The following is a 20,721-nucleotide window of genomic DNA, read 5'->3' as shown; positions in this document are numbered from 1 at the left end:
AGAAGATGAAGAACTTGGTGATATACTGAGTATATAGAATAGCGTATAATGTACTGAGTGATGTAACAGTAAGAGAACTAAATGAATGCCACTGCCTTGTGATTTACTGCTTGTAAATGGCTTCTCCCCTTCAGAAATATTGTTAATTTAATAGACAAACATCCTAGGATAAAGGCTCACCAGAGACGCAACTGATGGGATAAACACCGAGAGATTAAAGACCTGTGGGGAAAGTGTATAATTCTGTTATTAAAATCCCAAAGTGCTCCTTCAAAATTAGACCCTAGCATAAGAAGAGGTGCTGAAAACCTGTGCTTAAAAGGGGGAGTGATTGTGCTGAGCATTTCAGCATCATTTGCTACACAGAGTGAAAGGGAATAATAATACTGAGCTGGGTCTTCCGCTTGATTTTCCTCCTCCTGTCCCTAACTATCAAAGAGGCATCAAAGAAACCTACTTATTAGCTACATGTTCAGAACAATTTCCAAAGGCAGCCAGGAAGCCATCAGTGACGATTTCTATGACCTCCTAATTGTACCCTAGCTGCAGTTAGGCCCATGAGACAGATGCATTTGCATAGGGCATCCCATGCCATTAAATTCCAGCTGAAGAGGAAGTCCATCGTGCTGCATGTTGCCTACTATGAATTAGCCGGGGCTTTGTAGTAGAATGCAGAGACTGCAAATGGGATCAAGACCCCTTTGGCCATGCACATAGGCCCTACCCCAGAATATTAACAATATAAATATGGTAGATAAGACAGTAGAGTTGCAGGAGAAGAGACGAAAAGAATAACCACTGCCGAACAGAATAGGGAAACTGAGGCACAAGAATTCCAATCCATCTGTCCACCCCTGTCCACTAACGAATGGAAGAACATGCCGAATTTCGCTCAGGTGCTTATTTCCTTTTGATGTGTCAGACATCTAAATGGGTTCCACAGTGGGTCACAGCCACCCGCTGCTATAGCCACAGCTGCTAATCTATGCTAAGAAGCTATTTAGTCCCTTGTTCTGAATGCTTCCTCCTGGCTGTGTGCTGGATGAGTATTTTGATATGTACATGCCACAGTGGTACCTAATTTATTTTTCTCCTGGATTTGGGAAGATGCGACTGAGGCAAAAGGAAGGGAAAAGTGAAAAATAATTGCAAGGAAATTAAAAAAAGGAAGGGCAAAGAAGGAAACAGGGATTTGACCAATTGATTTGGTGGGAGACAGGCTGCTTGTATGCCTTGGGTGGCAGCTGTAGTGGGGACGGGGGCAGTGGCTGAGGCAAAATCAGCCCTGGAGCTGCTACCCTAGTCCTACACCCTTTGTTACACTTCTGCAAAATGCTAGCAGTCTGGCAGCAAGGCAACTTCTAGATAGCGAAAGTGGAGGGCAAAAGGATTTGCATTGCCTGGCACAGATGTCTGTCAGTGTGCCAGACATGCTGACTACTTATATTAAATTAATATTACTGACTGTATAATCTGGATACTGGAGCTAAATAATTGATGAAGACTTAGTCACTAGTTACTCTGAATAGGATAGTTAAGTATTTGCAGAGTTCTCTTTGCAGAAAGCTCCTCTGGATACTGTTAATTAACAGGGACTGTTCTCCTCTACTCAGTCCTACGAATAAGGGGGGTGAAAGATGGAATAGCTGTTCTGGGGGAGGGGGGATTTTAATATTTTGATTTTTGGTGAGGATCCAAATTGGAATATATAAAAGCAAAGGCTCTAAGTTTCCCATGCAAACAAATTCTGAGGAAAACAAGCACGTTTTCGTTCCTTCCAAATGCTTTGGCTTAATTTTGCATTTTGGTTTCCATCCACACGTGAACCTAACCTGGTTAAGGATTCAAAATCAAAACATCCTGTTTTAGTCCAGGCTGAATGAAAAAAATCTCAACTCAAGATGGCTGAAATTGGGACGTCCCTTCAGAGTCTTTTTGACTTGGATGCATCAGCATTTGGTAACAGAGCCAGAAAAAAGTCCCACAAGAACATTTTTGACCCAGTGCACCTTGTAATAATTAGTTCACTTGAGCATGCCTTCCCATGAGAAATGTTGCTGTTTCCCAAATGGATGTTGTGAGCCGGTTTGATGCCATTTATCATGCTAAGTAGCTTCTAACACACTAGCAAAGCCCACTGAAGTCAATAGGACACTTGGTGGAGTAAAGTGTTGTATTTCATCCACGTATCTGACTCTTAACTGCGTAGATCTGTTGATGCAGGGTGACTCCTGTTCTTTTTAAGAAGCATCTTCTGTTTTCCCTTCTGTTTATATTCAGAGGACACCAGAAAGGCTCCATATAAGGACAGCAGGATGGCATTTCTGCACTCAGTCCATTGCATGATCAAAGCAAAAGACATTAGAGAAAAAGCAGAGAGGCCCCCAATGGAAAAAAAATATGTCAACGTTAACAATCATCAATAACAAATTAACCAAAAGCCAATTGATCCTGGCAAATGTGTTTAACTAACTATTAGTCACGTATCACTGACATACGTATTAAACTTCCATAAATACGTTTTTAATGATCAAATGTTATTTAATGTACTCTGAACTTCACATTAAGTGGAAATTAAGTGCATAGTTTAGTGTGTCAGCTCTACAAAACAGGCGCAAAAGCATCTCTCCAGTGGCCAAACTTTGACAGTGCAGCTGCTATTCAGCAGTATTTAACCAGGTGTGGAGGCTTTTTGGATTTTGAAAACGCTGTTCCAATGAGAAATGGTTGTCTTTCACTATTACCCTGGGACATTTTGTATAGAAAGAGAGGTTATTTGGGCTGCCTCTTTCAGTGACTAGATTTGTGGACCAGAACCCAAAAGTTCTGGATTCCAGACTCGGCTCTGACCTGCTTGCCTGCTTGACAAGTCATCCCATCTCTAATTCTTTCCCAACTTTTGTCCATTTAGTCTCTAGATGCTATTCAGTACAAGGAATGGTTCTTCTTCGCTGTGTGTGGAGCACCTAGCACAATCTGACCTTGGACTCTTAGTGCTATTATAAAATGAATAATAGTGGATTTTTTTAACATTACAGTCCTGGAGAAGAATGCCTGTCACTGAAAAGCTTGTTTAACTCTAGCCCAGCTATGCAGTTGCTCCAATAACAGGTATCACTCAAATAAATCCTTGCCTCTCACATGCAATATCACTGTCCACATATGTATTGCTTTTTGTCCGAGGATCCCAAAGCATTTTGTAAATATTAAAGTGCTGTTATTATCAGAAGAGAAAATTACACCTCAGTTATTACCACCTCTAGATGCCAACCACAACCAGGGACCTATAGTGGTAATTATTGTGTATATGCACAGAAGGGCACAAGCCCAGCCCTGTAGAGCTTAGAGTCTAAATAAACAAGACAGATAGAGAAACTGCTACCTCATTTTCTACACGTGAAGCTGAGGCATGGGGAAATAAAGTGTCTCACCAAAAGTCACGGAAAAATTCTGTTTTCAAAGCTGGAACTGGATGTAAGACTTCCAGTTTTAAATCCAGAAAGGCTAATTTTTATCTCCTAATCTGATCCTCCTTCATACCACAGGCTAGAAATTTAACCTCGAATTCTCTGCATTATCCATCTTTACTAATGGCCTCCATCCATTCAGAGTCCTATCTGCTTCCTCTTGTCATAAAACCACAGCTCTGCTGATCATACTCATATTAACACAGCACAGCAACACAATCCAAAAAAAACCCCAATAAAAAAAAAAAACCCCGAACCAAACCATGAGCAACATTTGGCATGCAAGATGGAAAGCACCTGGCTTAACTCTGATCCCACACTGAGTTTGCAGAGGTGGCTGTTCAGAAAACACACCTCTTTTTACTGAACAAATTGGATCTGGAGTCACAGGAAAGCAATCACTGAACCCCACTGTGCCTTTTTGTTTTTCGAGAAAGACTTGTCCTCAGTACAACATTTTAATCATAATTAGTATTTAGCGCTCTTAGCATTCTCTCTGTCTCCAAGCATGCTGTAAAAGCTAGTAGATTATTTTGGCTCTGAAGCATTTCCATTTAGGAAGCTGAATATTAATACACCTTTTTAACATGTAAGTATGCTGGGCACATCTACACATGCACATTTACTGCGTAGTAACCAAAAATACTGCACAGTATGGGCATGCATCTACACATGGACACCCGTACTGCACACTAAATATGGCAACTTATGCTGACTTGAGTGTAAATTTGATACCTGCATCATGCAGGTATCAAATTTACACCCAATTAGTTACTACACAGTAACACATGTGTAGACGCCTTACTGTGCAGTAACCCAGGGGCCTCCCTTCTGGGTCTGTTGAGCCACTAGTGGGTCAGCAGAAACCAGCTCCAGGGCTCCTGGCTAGCCCCCTCCCCTTCCCCAGGGCTCGTCTGGTCTCTGCCAACTCCCAGCTGCAGGGTATAAAAGCTGCAGTCATTTTGTGCCTTGGGCCACAGTATACAGGAGCTAGGGGGACTGCAAGCCCTGTGTGTCCCCTGGACAGGACTCAGGGTGCTGTTGCTCATCCTGTTCACCAGTAGAGCAGCTTCTTGGCCACAGGTGAGTGTTGTAAAGGGCTGCAGACTGCTGTTCTCTCTGCCCAGCCCTCAATGCTGCCCAGGGCTTCTGCCTGACTGGCTGTGGCAGGAGGGCAGCACCAGATCCCTGTTCCTGCGCACCCCCAGCAATGTCTCTTGTCTTTGCAGCTATGGGCACACTTGCTTCTTCTGCGTGGCTTCCAGGCCCTGGCCCTGCCCTGCTGCTGAGCACTCCTGCATGCTGTTCAGGGCCAGCCACACAGGGGCATGGGGGCTCAGAGATCCAGCATGGGAGGCACTGCCACCATGTCCCCCACATCCTCCCCAGTAAGGCCCAGCCCCGCCCACCTGCGCATACCTTAGCTAAGCACCTGCATCCCCAACTGGACCCAGGAGGAGGCATGACTTCTGGGGGTGGCATGCAGCAGTACACAGGCAGTTAGTGCAGGATGGGCGCTTGACCACCCATGTTGGGATGCATGAGAGAGGCCACTCCTGGTCAACATGGCAGTGCCACATAAAGGTCAAGGCCTGGCACTCACAGTGGGTGGCCATGACCAACCACAACTGTTGGTCCAGTCATATCTGCAAGACCGTGCCCTTTATGTGGGAACTGATCAACATCTTGGAGCCCCAGGACCTAGGCTGCAACCCTATGGTTTTCATCAACAGGAACACCTGGCAGAGCCCTGGCCCCACCCTGACCCCTCTGCACATGATACCTCGCTGGAGGAGGGGCCCTCATGTGTTCAGCATCCTGCTCCACCCACCTTCCTGGCTGCTGCACTCACTAGTAGCTCAGGGAGCCCTAGCTAGCAGCTGTCTTGCCAGCTCTGTGCCCTCTTCCTGCCCCATCACAAGGAGCAGCCAGCCACAACATTGCTGGCCACCAGTAGTGCCAGCTCCACCCACTGACCACTTGCCTTCACCAACAGGGAGTCCCACACCGAACCACCAGCTTCACCAGCCCTGGACATGTGGTAAGTCCCACACTGGGGGGAGAGCACTCTCAGTCCCCACCCTGGCCTCTGCCCCCACTCCCCTGGCCCCAGGGCCCCACCCCACAGCACATAGAGAGGCAGGACATAGTTCAGAACTTTACTGGGCAGTGTGTATTGCCACAGCTGAGCGGGCAGGGGGCTCTCAAACCTTAAGGAAGGTGTCGATGCCAGCAGTAATGCATGGCCCCTGGTGCAGAGCATCTTATCTCTGACTTGTTGCAAACTCTTACAGAAGTCTTCTGTCTCATGCTGCTGCAGAGTCAATATCTGAACACAGGGGAGAGGCCACCATGTCCAGAGGGGATGCGGGGTCTGGGTCACTGCCACCCACTGCTGGAGCCAACCACATGCGCCAGCACCGGGGACAGTGCACCCAGGACTGAACCATTCTACTCCAGTGGCTGGTGGCAGTGGCCAAGGAGTAGGAGGCATAGGAGCAGGTACAGAACCAGGCAAGAGAGAAGCGGGAGTGATGGTGTGGCAGGTTAAGGACATTTCCCAGTAGGAGGCATTCCAGCAGGCAATGTGGGACCACTGGGGCCAGATGGAGGCCCTTGAGGAGTGCCGCAACGCACTTCTCAAGTAGCAGGCTGAGAGGTAGGGCTGGGCAGTGGCAGCCATGGACGCTGACCACCAGCACTCACCCCTGCTCTATGCAGCTGAGGAGTCGGGGGTTCCAGGCATAGCCCCGCCAGGCCCTCCTGGGTCTGGACTTGGGTGGCTAGGAGGGGTGCCTTCCACCCTGCAGGAGTGCTGGGCACTTGTGCTACAGCAGGAGCCTGCCACCTATCACAGTTGCTGCAGCCCTCAGACCCATAGGGGAACTGTTCAGGACTATTGTGCTAACTGCCTGCCACCAGGATCTGTGCCCTAGATGACGCCACCCTTCAGCCTCCCACATCAGGACTCAGGGAGCAAGTTGGACAGTTAACTGTAGTTTTCAGTTTGGGACATGGGTTTTTTACTGTGGGTGGGTGAGGAGGGTGGTGGAGGGGCAGTGCTGGTAGAGGGAGGGCTCTGTTTGTTGAGGGAGAGGGGGGATGGATGGGGTGGGGGTTGTTTGGGAAATAAAGCTGTGCGTGTGTCCTAGACTGGTTCTGGAGGTGGGCAGGAGGTTGTGGGGGTGGACAGTGGGGCAGATGGGCTGCAGCAGAGAGTGTGGGAGGAGGGGTTTGGCCAAAGTGTCCTGCAGCCGGTGCCCTGGGCCTAGATGGCAGGTACACAGCTGTCTTGGGGCCTGGGGAGGGGGACCCTGCTGGGGCCAGCAGGCCCAGCATCATGGTCAGCAGGGGTGCAGGGCACAGGTCATTTCTGGCAGGGGCAGGGGCAGGGGCAGGGGCAGGGGCAGGGGCAGGGGCAGCCATGGTGCGGAAGGCAGGGTTGGCAAACAGGGAGCTATTGCATGCTGCCCCTGTGCTGGGCAGCAAGCTTTTAAGATGGCCACCAAGTGATGGCAGCTGCCTCTGGCCTCAACATGGCTGCCAAGTACTGGCAGGCATATGACCAGAGGCTGGAGCTCCCCGAAGTGGCCACAGAGGCCCATGCTAGGCTGGTGTGACCTAGGACTAAAGTTAGTCTCAGATCACCTGCACATGTAGATGCCCACCTATTCTTGCTTACTGTGCAGTAATTTACTGCACAGTAAATTTAAGCTGGTGTAAATGCATATGTAGACATGCTCCCGGAGGAGCAAATTTAGTTAGAGTAAGGTCATGTAATTTTGACTAGGTCTAAGAGCCAATTGCTTCTATTTCCATTTATCAAGTCTGAGTGGCTTCAGTGACTACTTTCATTTTTAAATGTTAAACCAGACCCAAACTAATCAGTCAGAAAACTTTCGAAGTTCAACCACCTTTCATAGGACATTTTTTTTTTGTTTCTAGGAACTTTCCATTCTTTCTGCACCGAGCTACAACAGCTGTGGTTCCAGGATCCATGTAAGCTAATGGAAAAACTGAGTAGCAAAATCCCTCAGGTACAGTTAGCAAGGAATTCTCCTCAAAGGCTAAGGTTTACAACCAGAAATTGAAATAAGCTCAGACCATATAACTCCCCTAGCCTGTGCTTCACCTTTAACCCAATGAACTCAAGGTGTGGCACATGACCTCCTCAAAGGCATTTTCCCTTTTCTAGCTCTCAGGGAGCCCATTTATTGTCCTTGAAAAGGAAAGAGGAGTAGAGGTTAACCCCTTGGGCGCTGAAGAAAAAAATGCTGCCTGCAGCCTATAAAAAGCCTCATCACTAGTACTCCCCAGAGCCCCCCATTTGGTCTATTTCCTAATTAATATCAGATTTTACAACTCTCTTGCATCTGTCCAAAGCCCTAATGCTTTATCAAACACTAATGCCCAATTCTTTGCTGTATCTGTAAAATCACAATGATTCACTGCAAAAAACCAAGAGGCTTTCACTCTTGCATATTAATATTTTTTTACTGTGTCCCTTTGCACTGACGTACATTCACAGACCAAAGGCCGTAAATATGGTCTGTCATTTTTATGATTATTGGTGGTTAGATCTGATGAATATTGATACACAGCAACTGTGTGGTAGGTATTAAATACATTTGCCAATGTTCCAGCTCCTCACTCCACCCGTTAATGCTTCATCCAATATGAATCAATATTAGTTTAATAATTAACATGTTTAAACATTTTTATGTATATTTCAAGTTGAGAAGATCTATGTTTATTTTATGATGATAAAATATTTAGTGCCCAGGGAATTTTGCTGTACTGTCATCAGTGCCCCTGAGGGGCATCTCTCTGTCTCTTCTAGGCAAAGCAGAAGCTCAAAAGATTTTGGCTGTTCATACAAAAGCCCTGTCTGTGTGGATCTGAAATGCTCTGACATGTAGCTGGGTTGGAATAGAAGGACTGACAGGATTTTTGTTGCTCAGGAAAGCATGCAAGCTTCAGTCACTCAAGCTCAAAAGGGCTGGGATTTGACCCAGAGAGAACTGTAAAAGGTCTGTGTGAAAAAGCCATTTCAGAGTAGAAGTTTAGAGTCCCTGCAAATGTTACATGACAGTGAGCAGGTGGGTGAGAGAGAAGAGTGGGCGTGACAAGGTCTAGCCTTGGAGATCTCACCACTAGCAGGCATTGCAGATCCCCTGATGGCTTTGCAGGAGCAGCAACTTCATCTTCAGGCCTATAACTCACATTAAAGTCTATGGGCCTGAGCCTCCATTGATATGTTGGGTGTGGTAGGGGCAGTGGAAGGCAGTGCAAGAGCAAGTGTTCTTAATGTGGATATCATAAACAGATACTGGGGGTTGAGACCACTTTAACCTCCCTAGAAATGATAGGGGGTGCCAAGTACATGCCATCTTGATAAGAGAAGGTTCCTGGAGATGTTTTCACATGGAAAGAATGGGGCTAGTGAGGAACAGGTGGAAATAGTTAGGAAAGCTCCTGATTTCCAAAGTTCCTCCAGTGCTTGGAAGCACAGTGGTCATCTGTACACACCCCTGACATGCCTCTGAGCATGGCTAGTTTTGCATCTCTAAGGCAGCCATTCACTGCACTGGGTTTCTTCTCTGGGGGCTGTTTCCAGAGTGGTATGGAGGTGCCAGACTATAACTATGAATCAGTCCGATGATATCCACATGTGTGAAAAGAACCAGGCCTTGAAGTCATCTCCAGTGTTCTAGTCAAATCCCAACTTGAGCAGTTATTTTCTGCTTCCCTACCCCCACCCTGCAATAGGCATTTAGGGGCAGCACTCGTCTCTGCTTTCTGTCTCAGGGTTTTGTATGGAGTCATGCACTGGTAAACACCAAGTGTGATTCACCCGGAGGTGGCTGCACTAAAAGGATGGCTTGTTAGCGGTTTCCAACCTTTTTTTTAATAAGTGTAACCCCGGGGGGGAGCGGCTAGATACAAAGCAGGGTGGGGCAGTGGCTAGAAGCCAGATGCGAAGTGGGGTGTGGCGAGAGGCTGCATGTGGGAGGAGGGGGAGCGGCCAGATGCATAGCAGAGGGAGTGGCAAGCAGTGGCAGCATGGCATCTGTGCGGCCCTGCTCTCGCCCTGCCCTGGCCATGATCCTGTGAGGCAGTGGTGAGCGCTCCATCCCTGCCCACCCCCACATAGCCCCTGGGACCTTTCAAGGTACCCTGGCTTAAGTGATTTCCAGACAATCCCTGGTTTAAGTGATTCCATTTCTCTCCACTGTGGCATAGAGGCTATAGAAATGGAATCAAGCAAATTCAGCAATGGAAGTTTTTTGCTCTGATCCATGTCCCACCAAGCAATGAAAATACTTCCACTGATTTCACTGGTATTTAGGCTGAGCCTTCTATAATTCAATGAGCTCCTAACTTAGATGAAGAACAACTGTTCTCTCTTAAACTGGATTAAATCTGTGAATGAAGCCAATGTCATTGAAATGAAATTAAATGCATGGGCAGATAAACAAGGCTTCCTCAAAGATGTCTTGAAGGGCTCATGGATAAGTTTATAAATACAATTTATTTTGCTTAGAGCCTGCAATAAAAGTCACTGAAGCACATGGAAAGACTTCCCTTGACTTCAGTAGACTTTACATCAGGCATTTAGGAACATAGGCCTAGGAGGCATCAACTAATTCAAGTGCAGGCCCCCACTACCTCAGGCAGTCTTGTAACAGATGTAATGTTTAAATGGATCCAAAAGAACACTCAGTCTAAACCCCTCCTGCACACTTCAAGCCACAAGATGAACATGATATCATACAAACAAAAGGTGAGGGGGGGCTTCAAAAACTACAGTGTGCCACAGGAAGAGAACAGGAGAGACCAAGGGTGGCATCAATGCTTTGGGTCCCTGCAGTAACTGGGAATTTGTTAGGCAGAACATGGCAGGTTGTACCTAGGAGTGCAATATGCCCCATGTTAAAGAAAAAGGGAAAAAAGCTCCTAATTGTCCATGCCAAGATGGCCTGATCATCTTAACCCTGGCCATGACAGCAAAATACAGCAGCCAGGTGTCCAAGAGGTCTCTCATTACTACTAGAAATAACAGCACACCCTGGCCAGTCTTTTGCCTCCAGCTGTTGCCAAGTCAGATGCTTTGGAGGAAGGCAAATAAACCCACAAGAAGCCAAGTTATGCACTCAATAAGGAATTGGGAGCATGTATTTCCTGGTCCCTACAGGAGACCAGCAAAAGCTCTGACCATGTGATAAATTGATGAAATACTGTATAATTAAATACAATATAATTCAGTGCCATAAGTACTGCATGCATATTAAAAGTTCAGGTGAGAGCTAGGGGTTAGATTTATCTTTGTACAGAGAGCTTATCCGAGACCTATGGTCTCGCTTAAGAGCAATTAAGCAATATATTGCCCTTGAAGTGTTTTGTTGCTTATGGGTGACTTTCAATTAGCCTGGCATCTGGTTGCCAGGGGCCACTACAGGATTAGGAGAAATAATATAACTGGCTCTGAACTCATTAAAAAACAGGTGAAGACTTCCTGCGAGGTTATGATTAATGTGATCATGATAATTATGTTGATTTCCATGTATTTTGTTGAGAATTAGCCTCTTGGTCACAGTCCGGTGGCACTGAATGTTCTACAGCAGTAGGACAAATGCCGTGTACAACATCTGATTTCATTATAATCAGGTAAAAGACTTGACAACATGCTATATGGGATAGAGGCATATGGCATGGCCACTGTATCCACTGGCACTGTGCCGAACCAATGATATACCAGTGAAAAATATTCCTAATAACCTCTGCCATTTTTTCTGGTGCCTAAACATGCAATGTCCACATCAAGACATGAAAAAGGCACATTTTTGCTTTGCCAACTCAATGGGAAATTGATCTTAAAATGAAATGTCAGAATTTCCAAAATGCTTAAAAAAAAAAATGTCTCTGTGCTTCGTTTGTTCCCCGCTTTGAGCAGAAAAGCATCTGAGTGATAATGGGGATGGAAATCCTTGTACGTACAGTGTGACATCAGAGGACTTCTTGTGGGATTTGTAAACAAATGTGAAACCTTGAGCTTCTTTTTATTTTTCTTAATGCCACTGGAAAGATTTTAACACTGTGTAGGAGTAGCAATTATTTTACTACATCTTCTCCAGGTAGCTAATCCTAGTAAAACCACCGCTTGCTTGGAAGCGTCCGTGTTGTTCAGGAGCTCTCTAAGAACTTGTATGCATGTTTGAGGAGTGCCTTCTTAAACCTATACTTCCCATTAGGTTGAAATTCCTCTCCACAAATATGGCCAGGCTCAGAGCCTATGCACCACCGAAATCCTATTTGAACATTTAAAATCTATGAAATCAATTCCAAATCTGACAATAAAATAAACCCCATCAGAAAACTTCAACCAAATGGCAAGAAACCCCAGAATAGAAGCCAATGGACAAAGAAAGAGGTGTCATTGAGATTAAAAATAACCTCCTACGTGTTTCATGGGCTTCTGTTATACAAGGCTTCATGGAGATAGGGAAGGAAGAAAGAAGCTGTGTGTGTCTATTAGTAGAGCAGTATTAATCTGGATGTCTGTATTCCAAAACTGAAGCTACCTTTGGGTAGGTGGTCTAAGCTGGAGAAGACCTTCATGTTACATCAAATAAGAGGTAAAAGAAGACAATGGACCTCACGTGGAATCTCAGTTTCTGCCACTGCTGCCGTCCCGCAGGGCTGCTATGCCGCAGAGCAGAGTGAGTAAGTAGAGGTCTGCATTGCAATCTGCTATCTCAATGGCATACTGGGTGGGTATGTTCCAGTGAGACTAGCAGAAAAACACAGGGGCTCCATGCCAGGGATCCAAGGGGCTTGTCTGTACACAGCCACCAGCACTGCAAATGTATTCCACATGCTTTTAATAATGTCATAAAAGATCCGCATGGATGCTGTGCTATTCTTTGGGTAGCACCTTTTTTCAGCTACCCAGCAGCACGTGTCTGAAAAACTTGCCCATAGTTTTGTTACGATGAAACGTGTCTGGTTGGGTGAGGCTGGATTTGCTTGCTGTCTGCTCCTCTCCCTTAAAGCCATCAGGCCAAACCCTGAGTTCCACCATCCCTAGCACTCCATGAACCCTTCATGAGTTGCCTGTGCATCAGCCATTTCCCTCTCTCTTGATGTGATGCCCAACTAAATGATTGCACTGGTTTTCTCCCACCTTTTCCCAGGAAATAAAGTCCTTCCACAGCCTTTTTTTGTACCTCCCACTGCTGGCATGGGCATTGCTGCTCTGGGCCCCCCACACCCAAAAGGGTTGCTGTCCAAGAAGACTGCAGTCCCAGGTGTTAGGTTCAGACTGCCTGGGTTTTTTTTGATCAGGGTAGTTTGCAGTGACAGATATTCTGATCCGTCCCTGTATAAATCTCTTCTGAAAACCTGTCAGGGCACGTAAAAAAGAGTGATGGAGCCCCTTCTCTCATTGTGCTGACACTACAGTAGGCTGCTGTGAACCAGCACGCTGATAGGGTGCTGTGCATTCACGGGCAGGTTCTTTTCCCCCTAGCAGAGCCCAGCTCAGTTTAAATCCCCTTAGTATCCTGAACCCCCAAAGCCTGAGAGAAAGTTACACTACCTTTCAAGACCTGAGCAATATATTGCAGTGGTTTTTTGGGTTTTTTACTGACAACCTTTTGTCAAATTCCCCCCAAATGCTTGACTCAATCAGTTTGTGATAGGATTTTGCTCACATTTCCATGTCTCTCACTGCAAGAGATTTCTGTTCATTTGGATGTAGGAAAGGTTTATTCACATGCAGACAGGCACTTTCACCCTGACCCAATTACCTAAGGGAGTGCTGCTCTTGTGGGCTTGGAATACAAGGTGGTAAGAATTAGAGCAAGCCCACGGAGTGAGAGAGCCTGTGATTTCAAACCAGCATTAGCAGCAATGAGGAAGATATTTATGAGGTACCCAGAGGTCATGGTGATGGGCACAGTATACAAACTAAGCTCGACAGGCCAAAAGGAATCGGAAAGGAAGAGTCAAGCACCGTTACTCTCTCAAGAGGCTACTGCATGTCCTGGGGTATTTGAGCTGGTTCCTAAAGCACTGGCTGCTAGATGTAACTAGTTTTGTGAGAATCTCACTGGGGTGGAAACAAGAACCCTTAAAAAAAACCCCAGAGGCAAATGAAAAGACCCTCCAATGTATTTTGAAGTGCTGTGATTTGTCAACCAGTCTCATGTCTTGGGGAGGGGGAAGGGCAGGCCCGGGATATCTGGACCCTCCGAGTTGGCAGGATTGTGGCAGAAAGTTTATCTGCTTGAGACACGTCACTGCATTCTCTAGGAATGAAACATGCAGGGAAGCTTCTCCCCAAAGCACGTGCATGAATACCTGCTCAGATCCCTCACCATTTATCCAAGCGCTTCTTCTGCTTACTTAGGAAACAGCAACACACCGGCTGACTGGCCAGCCTCACAGCTCCAATACCGAATAGTGCCCATGAGCAGCTTGGGAGTACTCCGTTAGACCTACAGAGACAAGCAGGCTGTGCAATGATGGCAGTGGCAGCACCCTCCAGCAGGCTGGGCTGCCCTACCCATGCTGCTTTTCAATAGGAAGCAGTGTAGCCACCTCCCCGCAATACTTGGGGCTGACTGGTTATTAGCACTGCTGAGTGACTCTGCTAATCAGCATGTCCCCAAGCTAATTAGTCCCCTGCATAGCTGCCCAGATGTGGCTATGTTGCTTGTGGTATGGATGGTATCCCGCCTGCAGCAGCTCTGTGTGCTCTTGAGCACTTCTGTTGCGGGGGGTAAGCTTAATATATTGATTTAGCCTTACACACACATGAGGTATGCATATACCGTCGAATCCTGAACACAAGCACAATCCTATACTTACATGCATCATCATATCCATTTACACATGCAGGCCTGCAGAAAACTGCTCTCACACACACTGGCACTGTGCCTACATAGATGGAGAGAAACTACCACAGAAATTGTACGCAGATAGATCGTCACATGTGTGCAATCTCCCAGACATGTAGCCACACCTTGATAACACAGTCACGCATGCAAATACAATCACACACACACACATCCAGAAAAACACAAGCAGCTGTGAGCACTGACACACATTTAAAACCATGCACATAATCTCATTTGCATTCATGTACAGTACACACACTGCTCCTGGATGTTTGTGCTCTTCAGTCTCTGGGCTTGGCCTGATGTAGCTGGTGCTTCTCCCACATCTATCACATTCCATGGCTTTACCCATACCCCTTCAGTGAGGTTTCAGATGCTTCTTTGCAGGTTTCAATCAGTCCAGGCATGTCAGACAAGTAAATACTGTGGAGGTGCCTACAAATTACACCATCTGGCTGCCTTGGTGAGCCAGACAAGAGGCAGACTGCAGGGGGAGGAAGAATCCAGGGCTTAGGAAGTGAGAGATGAAAAATCAGTTGGATGTAAAGGAGAAAAATAAAGCCTCGTGCGTATGAATGCATTGCTTTTGAATATATCAGATCCCATGCACCCAGTCTTGGGTCCAAGATCACTGAGTGATGTATTTGGTGCAAAATTAAAACAATCTTTATCTATCTACAATTGTAGTGGGGCTCCTTGGGTGAAAAATGGTCTTGAGAATAAGAACATAACTTGTTGCTTCACATGAACTGAGGCAGATATTTCAGTGGACAGGTGAAAAGCAATAGAGCCTTTTCTTTCCAGCACAGTTTGAGATTAGTCAATGTAAAGGTGTTAACACAGCTGTGCATGAGCCTGTGTGAACTAATCTTCATGGCCTAAGCTGAGATCCTAGTTGATAGATGTGCAGATCAAAAGGTGGCTGGGACTTTTTATTTTCCTGCAAAATATTTCAAGTTTTCAAAAAAAAAAAATCCTCAAATCAATGTTGATGACATTGAGGGGAATGGGAGGGAATTGGCTGGGAAAAACAGAGCCAAAATTCAATCCAGCAGGTTGAGGTTTAGGTTTCCAGTTTCCCAAAACAAAAATAATCAAAAACTATCAAGAAACAAGGCAGAATTTGCAAAAACATGCATTTAAAAAAACAATTGTTCACTGAAGTTTAACTGGAAAAATAACTGGTTGCCCTTACCACTGCCAAGTTCATCCCGGAGCTGAAGAACTGAACGGACCATTGAGACTAAACCATTTTTTTAATCCCAGATGCGATTCATCCCATCTAATCACAGCTGAGAGACATTCAGAGAGTGATACAAGGCAACCTTGCATCTGCAATGATGTATTAGCATGATGCCTACGGTACCTGTTGTAGGAATAAACAGAAGACGTTAGTCCCCTGGGATGTCAATCCAGCACCTTCCAGCAGCACAGGACACCTAGCAGGAAAAAACATTGAGAAGGAATAAAAGCATTTATTTGTTGAAGGGGAAGCATGTTTTTGTTGACTCAACCTTCATTAAATGGCTCTCATTATTGCCACAGTGTGAGCTGTTGGCACAAAAAACTCAGCACTGCCACTAAAACCTAATGCCATCTGGAAACGAAAGGGAGGTGGGGAAGCAGAGCTGAGGGCAGGCAAAAGGCATGAGTGTGTATTTACCTCTCCGCACACCCCATCCCGGCAGAGCCTGCCTTGATCTGAAACAGCAGAAAGAGAAGCTGTGCTGGAAGGCACTGGGAGCCCTGTGGCTGAGCTATAAATCTCACTCAGTCAGAGGGGAAGATTTATGCTCATGGCTTGGAAATGATGCCTGTGGCATTCACATGCACAATGTGTGTGTCTGTCAGCACACATGCGCGCACACACATATTTCTACCCCATAACCACACAGACTCTCTCAGACCTGAGACCTGGGAAAGGTGCACCCCAGGAAGAGCTGAATAGCGTCCTTAACTTTCCAGCAGTGCAAGGAAACAAACGGAGGGCTTTGTGTATTAAAGGTGTCCCCAATTTGCATTTTGATTGGCTAACGGGCTATGCAAATTCCACCGTAAAGTATTGATCTGTCAAAGACATCTGACAGTTTTCAACAATTGCTGAAATAGCTTTAAAACAGACCTGGGAGAGCTGGGGGAAAAAAATGCCTGATGAGTGAGTCCTTTCATCTGCTAAAAGCTCTCCAAGCCCATAAGCCTGGGGGTGACTTTAAATAGAGTCAATGAAGAAATATCTTCCAGACAGGGGAATGATGAGGCCCTCCAATAGTTTCCCCTTCTCTCTTTCATTCTCAGAGTCTCTTTCTCTCTCATAGTCACGTTCAGTCTTTTTCTCTCTCCCTACATTCAAAGCCCAATCCTGCGAGGCACTGAATGACTTCTATTCCCGTTAATACCAAAAGGCCCCTTGGCACCTCTCAGGATTGAGCTTTTGGCTGCTCCTGCAAGTGATAGGGTCTCCTTTGCATTGTTGGCTTTCAGAGCTGTTTTTCGTGACAGTCCCCATGGGCAAGAGGCAGCCAATTTGGGAGCTTCTGCAAGGATCCAGGGCGGGGCATCATTTATTCTTGGACAGTCCGTGACAGAGGTTCTTCCGCCAGACTCTGACAGGGCTTGGCATGCTTCTTAATGGCATCTTCGGGGTTGGCACCAGACTGCCCTCATATACTTGCTGAAGGTGCAAAATGAAGCAGGTGCTTGTGTCCCAGCACAGAATCGCCTGTTGCCAAAACAGTGCAGTCCCTGGGGACAGGCCTTTCTGGAATCATTCACAACTATTAGGGGAGTATAGAAAAGCTGAAAGCCACCCAACAGAGGCCCAGTTGGAACAGGTTTTTTTCCTTCCACAAGCATTTTAAGTTTGAAAAATGTACTTAATCATGGCAGAAAGTCTGAGTTTTGAAAACGGCCTGAAAAAGGGAAAAAAAATAGAAGTTGCTTTTCTTTTACACATGATACAACCTAAGTCCTTTCCAGCAGGAAAAGCAGAAATTTTCATTTTGATTTTGACCTTTCAAAGCAGTTTGACTTTTTCAATTATTTTCAAATGTTTTTTGAAGTTCAAAAATTCATTTAAACCCCCTCTTTCCCATCTAGATATTGACATGTGTTGATGCTTTTTTTTCCCATTTAAGAAAATTCATGACACGATCTTCCACATAACCTACTGCAGAACACTCAAGAAAAACTGTGGGGTCCAGCTAAAAGTGGTCTTAGCCCACCACTAAGCATGACTGAACTTGGTGCCCGAGATGTCAAGATTTCTCACACGCCTATTCACTCACTCCTTTGTATATAAAATGAGTCATCTAAGCTTAGGGTGTCTTTTTAAGTCTCACCTCACTGACCTCCCCGAAACCCTAGGGCCAGCTCTGTGCACAGTGACATAATAATGATGGATAGGAATCATTTGCATGTTGAGGGAGTGGGAGAGAAAAACATAATTTCTCAGGCCTGTCCCAAACTGCTAGGTCCAGCTCTGTACCAACCTGTCCCCTTTCCCACAGCAGCATGCAAAAACTCCACCAGATAGTACATTTTTCAATCTGCCCTCCAGCTTTGCTGAGACCAGAATGACAAGACTTTTTACTCCACAGGCAGTGAAACCTCCCAGCTTGTTTCCTCAGTCCAGAATAACCCTGTCTGTGACTACATAGGAGAACTAAAGTGCACCAAATCAGTGAGAATACACCAAATAAATAAATCAGCATGCTTGCACAGACCACACTCGCTATGTTATGAATGGTTGCTCTCTTGCATCTTTCCATCTCAGAGCTATTCTAAATTTCAGATGCAGTGCTTTCTGGTGACCTATCTCCTAGTTCCTGCCATAGGTCCCAGGATCAGCAGATTTGGGAAGATTTCAAAAAGCCGACCCAATGCCTTGGCTGAGATAGGAGGATGAGAAATGCAACGCATTGACACTAAACCAGTTCAGACTGGAGCTGGGCAGACTCAACCAATATTTAGCTCTATTCAACACACAAATGCCCTGTATTGGAGTGCTTTTCTGTGCATTGCAAGCTTGCTAGGGGAGACAAACTGATTGCAGCATGGTAAAATTCTTGAAAGCATGGCAGGCCTTCGTTAAGCACCTGGTTTCTCTCTGCACTATAACCCACATATTTGTGACCTCACTGACTGTTCAATTCCCAATCCACCTCCCTCTCATAGCCCAAATTGTACGCATCTTGTGTTCACCCTGCTATTTTCTGTGATGCTCACAGGCTCCTTCCTCCTGTGTCCTTGGCCCATTCTATAAGTGCATTAATGACAAGGTCACCTATTCAATCCTCTGCTGAGGACATCCCAAATTTATCCTACAGTGAGGAAAGTGTAGTCGGTATTTTAATACCACTTTCCCTCCTTCCCTCAGTATTTCCCAAGGAGGATTTCCCTTTGGCCTTAGCTAATCCAAAGAACCTGCTCAATGATTAGGCAGAGCTGCCTTGGAGCAAAGGTCAAGCTATTTCCTCCTTGTCTGGTTGCCTGTGACAGTTCTTGTTCAGTATTTAACAGCAAACATTTAGCTATTAATTTCTCATCTCAGCCGACTGATAGCGTGGGTGGGTGCCTGGCCTTTGGAGTGGGAGAAGTTTTCAGCTTTAGTTTAAATTTTATTTTTAATGGGTGCACGAGACTGGAGTAAGCTGGATTTCAGCAGGTCAAACTGTTGCATAACAGAAGACGATAAGGAGGAAGATGGAAGGGGAGGGCGACAGGGGATGTGACTTCGATGCACAGTTCAGTGATTATAACTGGACTGCTCTTTTCCCCTTGGTAACGGTCATTGGTAGCAATTTGTGCCAGGCTGCCTTGGGCCCTGAGAATCCACAAATCCATTCATTACGGCCCCCAGGAACACATCCCGCCAAGCTACCACTTTATAAACTGCATTTCAAATATGTAACGTGAGCACTGATTGCAAATCTGAAGACATTTCCATTTAGCCTGAGGCCAAGATTTTTAATTTAAAAAAAAAAATCCCCTGCCAGGGTCTGTGCACAGGCTCTTTAGATATTCTGACCAACACAGTTTATTTAAAAATTCAATAAGTCAATTTTCATGGCAGCAGGGAAAAGGAGCAATGTTGGTGTCTGAACTCTCCATAAGGAAGAGGAAACCAGGGTCATGCCCTGCTGTACCCACAAAATCCTACTGCCTTGTTTCAACTCTTACCATCCCCTAACCTCAACACTGATGGCCTGGTACTCATTAAAACTAAACTCAGAATAAAGGGAGCAAAAATGCTGTCCTCCCTCTCCAGCCCACTTTGAATATAACCCATGGTACAGTGAGCCCTGGCTAAAATAAAGGGGATGCAAGTGGTCTATACCAGACCAGCTTCTGGATCTCATAACAGGTGGCATGTTGGGTATGTGTCAGAGCAGAGAAAGAGCAAACCAGAGGCAAGTAGAGTAGGTGTCCAGAGTGCAGTGTGCTGCATCTATTATCTGCTTCCTAAGGATAGTTACGGGGTTTCATGGAAAGCCAAAGAAAAATTAGGCTCTTCTCACTTATTCTGGGATGAAGAATGTCTCTGACTTAAAGGCACACCACTGTCCCAATGTTCCTGTTTCCAGCGCAGAAAGTACCTGAGGATCAAAGCCTCTCACCATTGTTGCGCAATCCATCTGTTGAGTCGCAAAGCACTGCGGACAAGTCCTCTCTAGGTTTTCAGCTTGTCCCTTGGGTGGCATTAGAATGACTTAGTCCCAAGAGGCACCGAGTACTCCAGGGAACCAAATGGAGCCAAGGACACCCAGCAGAGTTGAATTAGGGAGAAGCTAGAAGGAAGAAGATTCCTTCTACTTGAGGTTATAGCGCAACAATCTTCTTATGAAGATGAGGAAAACCCACCCTTGCTCCCTGTGTCCTGCACCTAGGGCTTAAGCCCATCTGCAAGTAGGCTGAAGGCCTCTCAGATCCTGCTGCTAACCGAATCATTAAAACAAACACAGTACTTATGTGAACCTTTCCAGTCTAGAGATAAGGTGGGGTTTTAATTAAGGTAATTATACTCAGCTGGAAAGGCTATTTGCAAAGACGTTTAAAGTCTCAGGGAAGGCTCTGTGCTGACAAGTGAGCTTTAGAGAAGGTGCTGTTTCTAAAGCCTGAATCAAATGAAAGCCAGAGCCCCTGGGGCCCCTCCTTTAGTATTTTACTGCAGGCCCTCTCTCTATTCCTGCATGGTCTGCAAGAGCATCTGTGGCTGTTTTACGGTAATTGCTGCTGCGCTTCTTCCCCTTCTAGGAGTTTCACCATTGTACCTTATGCAGATAGGTCCTTGGATGTATGACCTCCTGCTAAAGGGGTGTCTAGGGTGGGGCGAGAGAAGAATACAGCTTCCCATT

The 20,721-nt window shown here is 45.9% G+C and overlaps 1 long non-coding RNA gene across 1 annotated transcript; it reads right to left on the bottom strand.

Annotated features, from left to right (window-relative positions):
- Window positions 1-3,042: 3,042 nt before the first annotated feature.
- On the bottom strand, window positions 3,043-19,411 carry LOC109293122. Its single transcript, XR_002096252.1, has 3 exons — window positions 19,401-19,411; window positions 17,532-17,534; window positions 3,043-3,136 (listed from the first exon to the last, which is right to left on the bottom strand). It is a non-coding gene; the product is annotated as an uncharacterized LOC109293122 (long non-coding RNA).
- Between the last annotated feature and the right edge of the window lie 1,310 nt (window positions 19,412-20,721).

The sequence above is a fragment of the Gavialis gangeticus genome, unplaced genomic scaffold, assembly GCF_001723915.1.
Source record: "Gavialis gangeticus isolate Ggan-Ray unplaced genomic scaffold, GavGan_comp1, whole genome shotgun sequence".
Classification (NCBI taxonomy): Eukaryota; Metazoa; Chordata; order Crocodylia; family Gavialidae; genus Gavialis; species Gavialis gangeticus.
The sequence above is the reverse complement of the archived record's forward strand: the minus strand, read 5'-3'. Positions and strand labels throughout refer to the sequence as shown.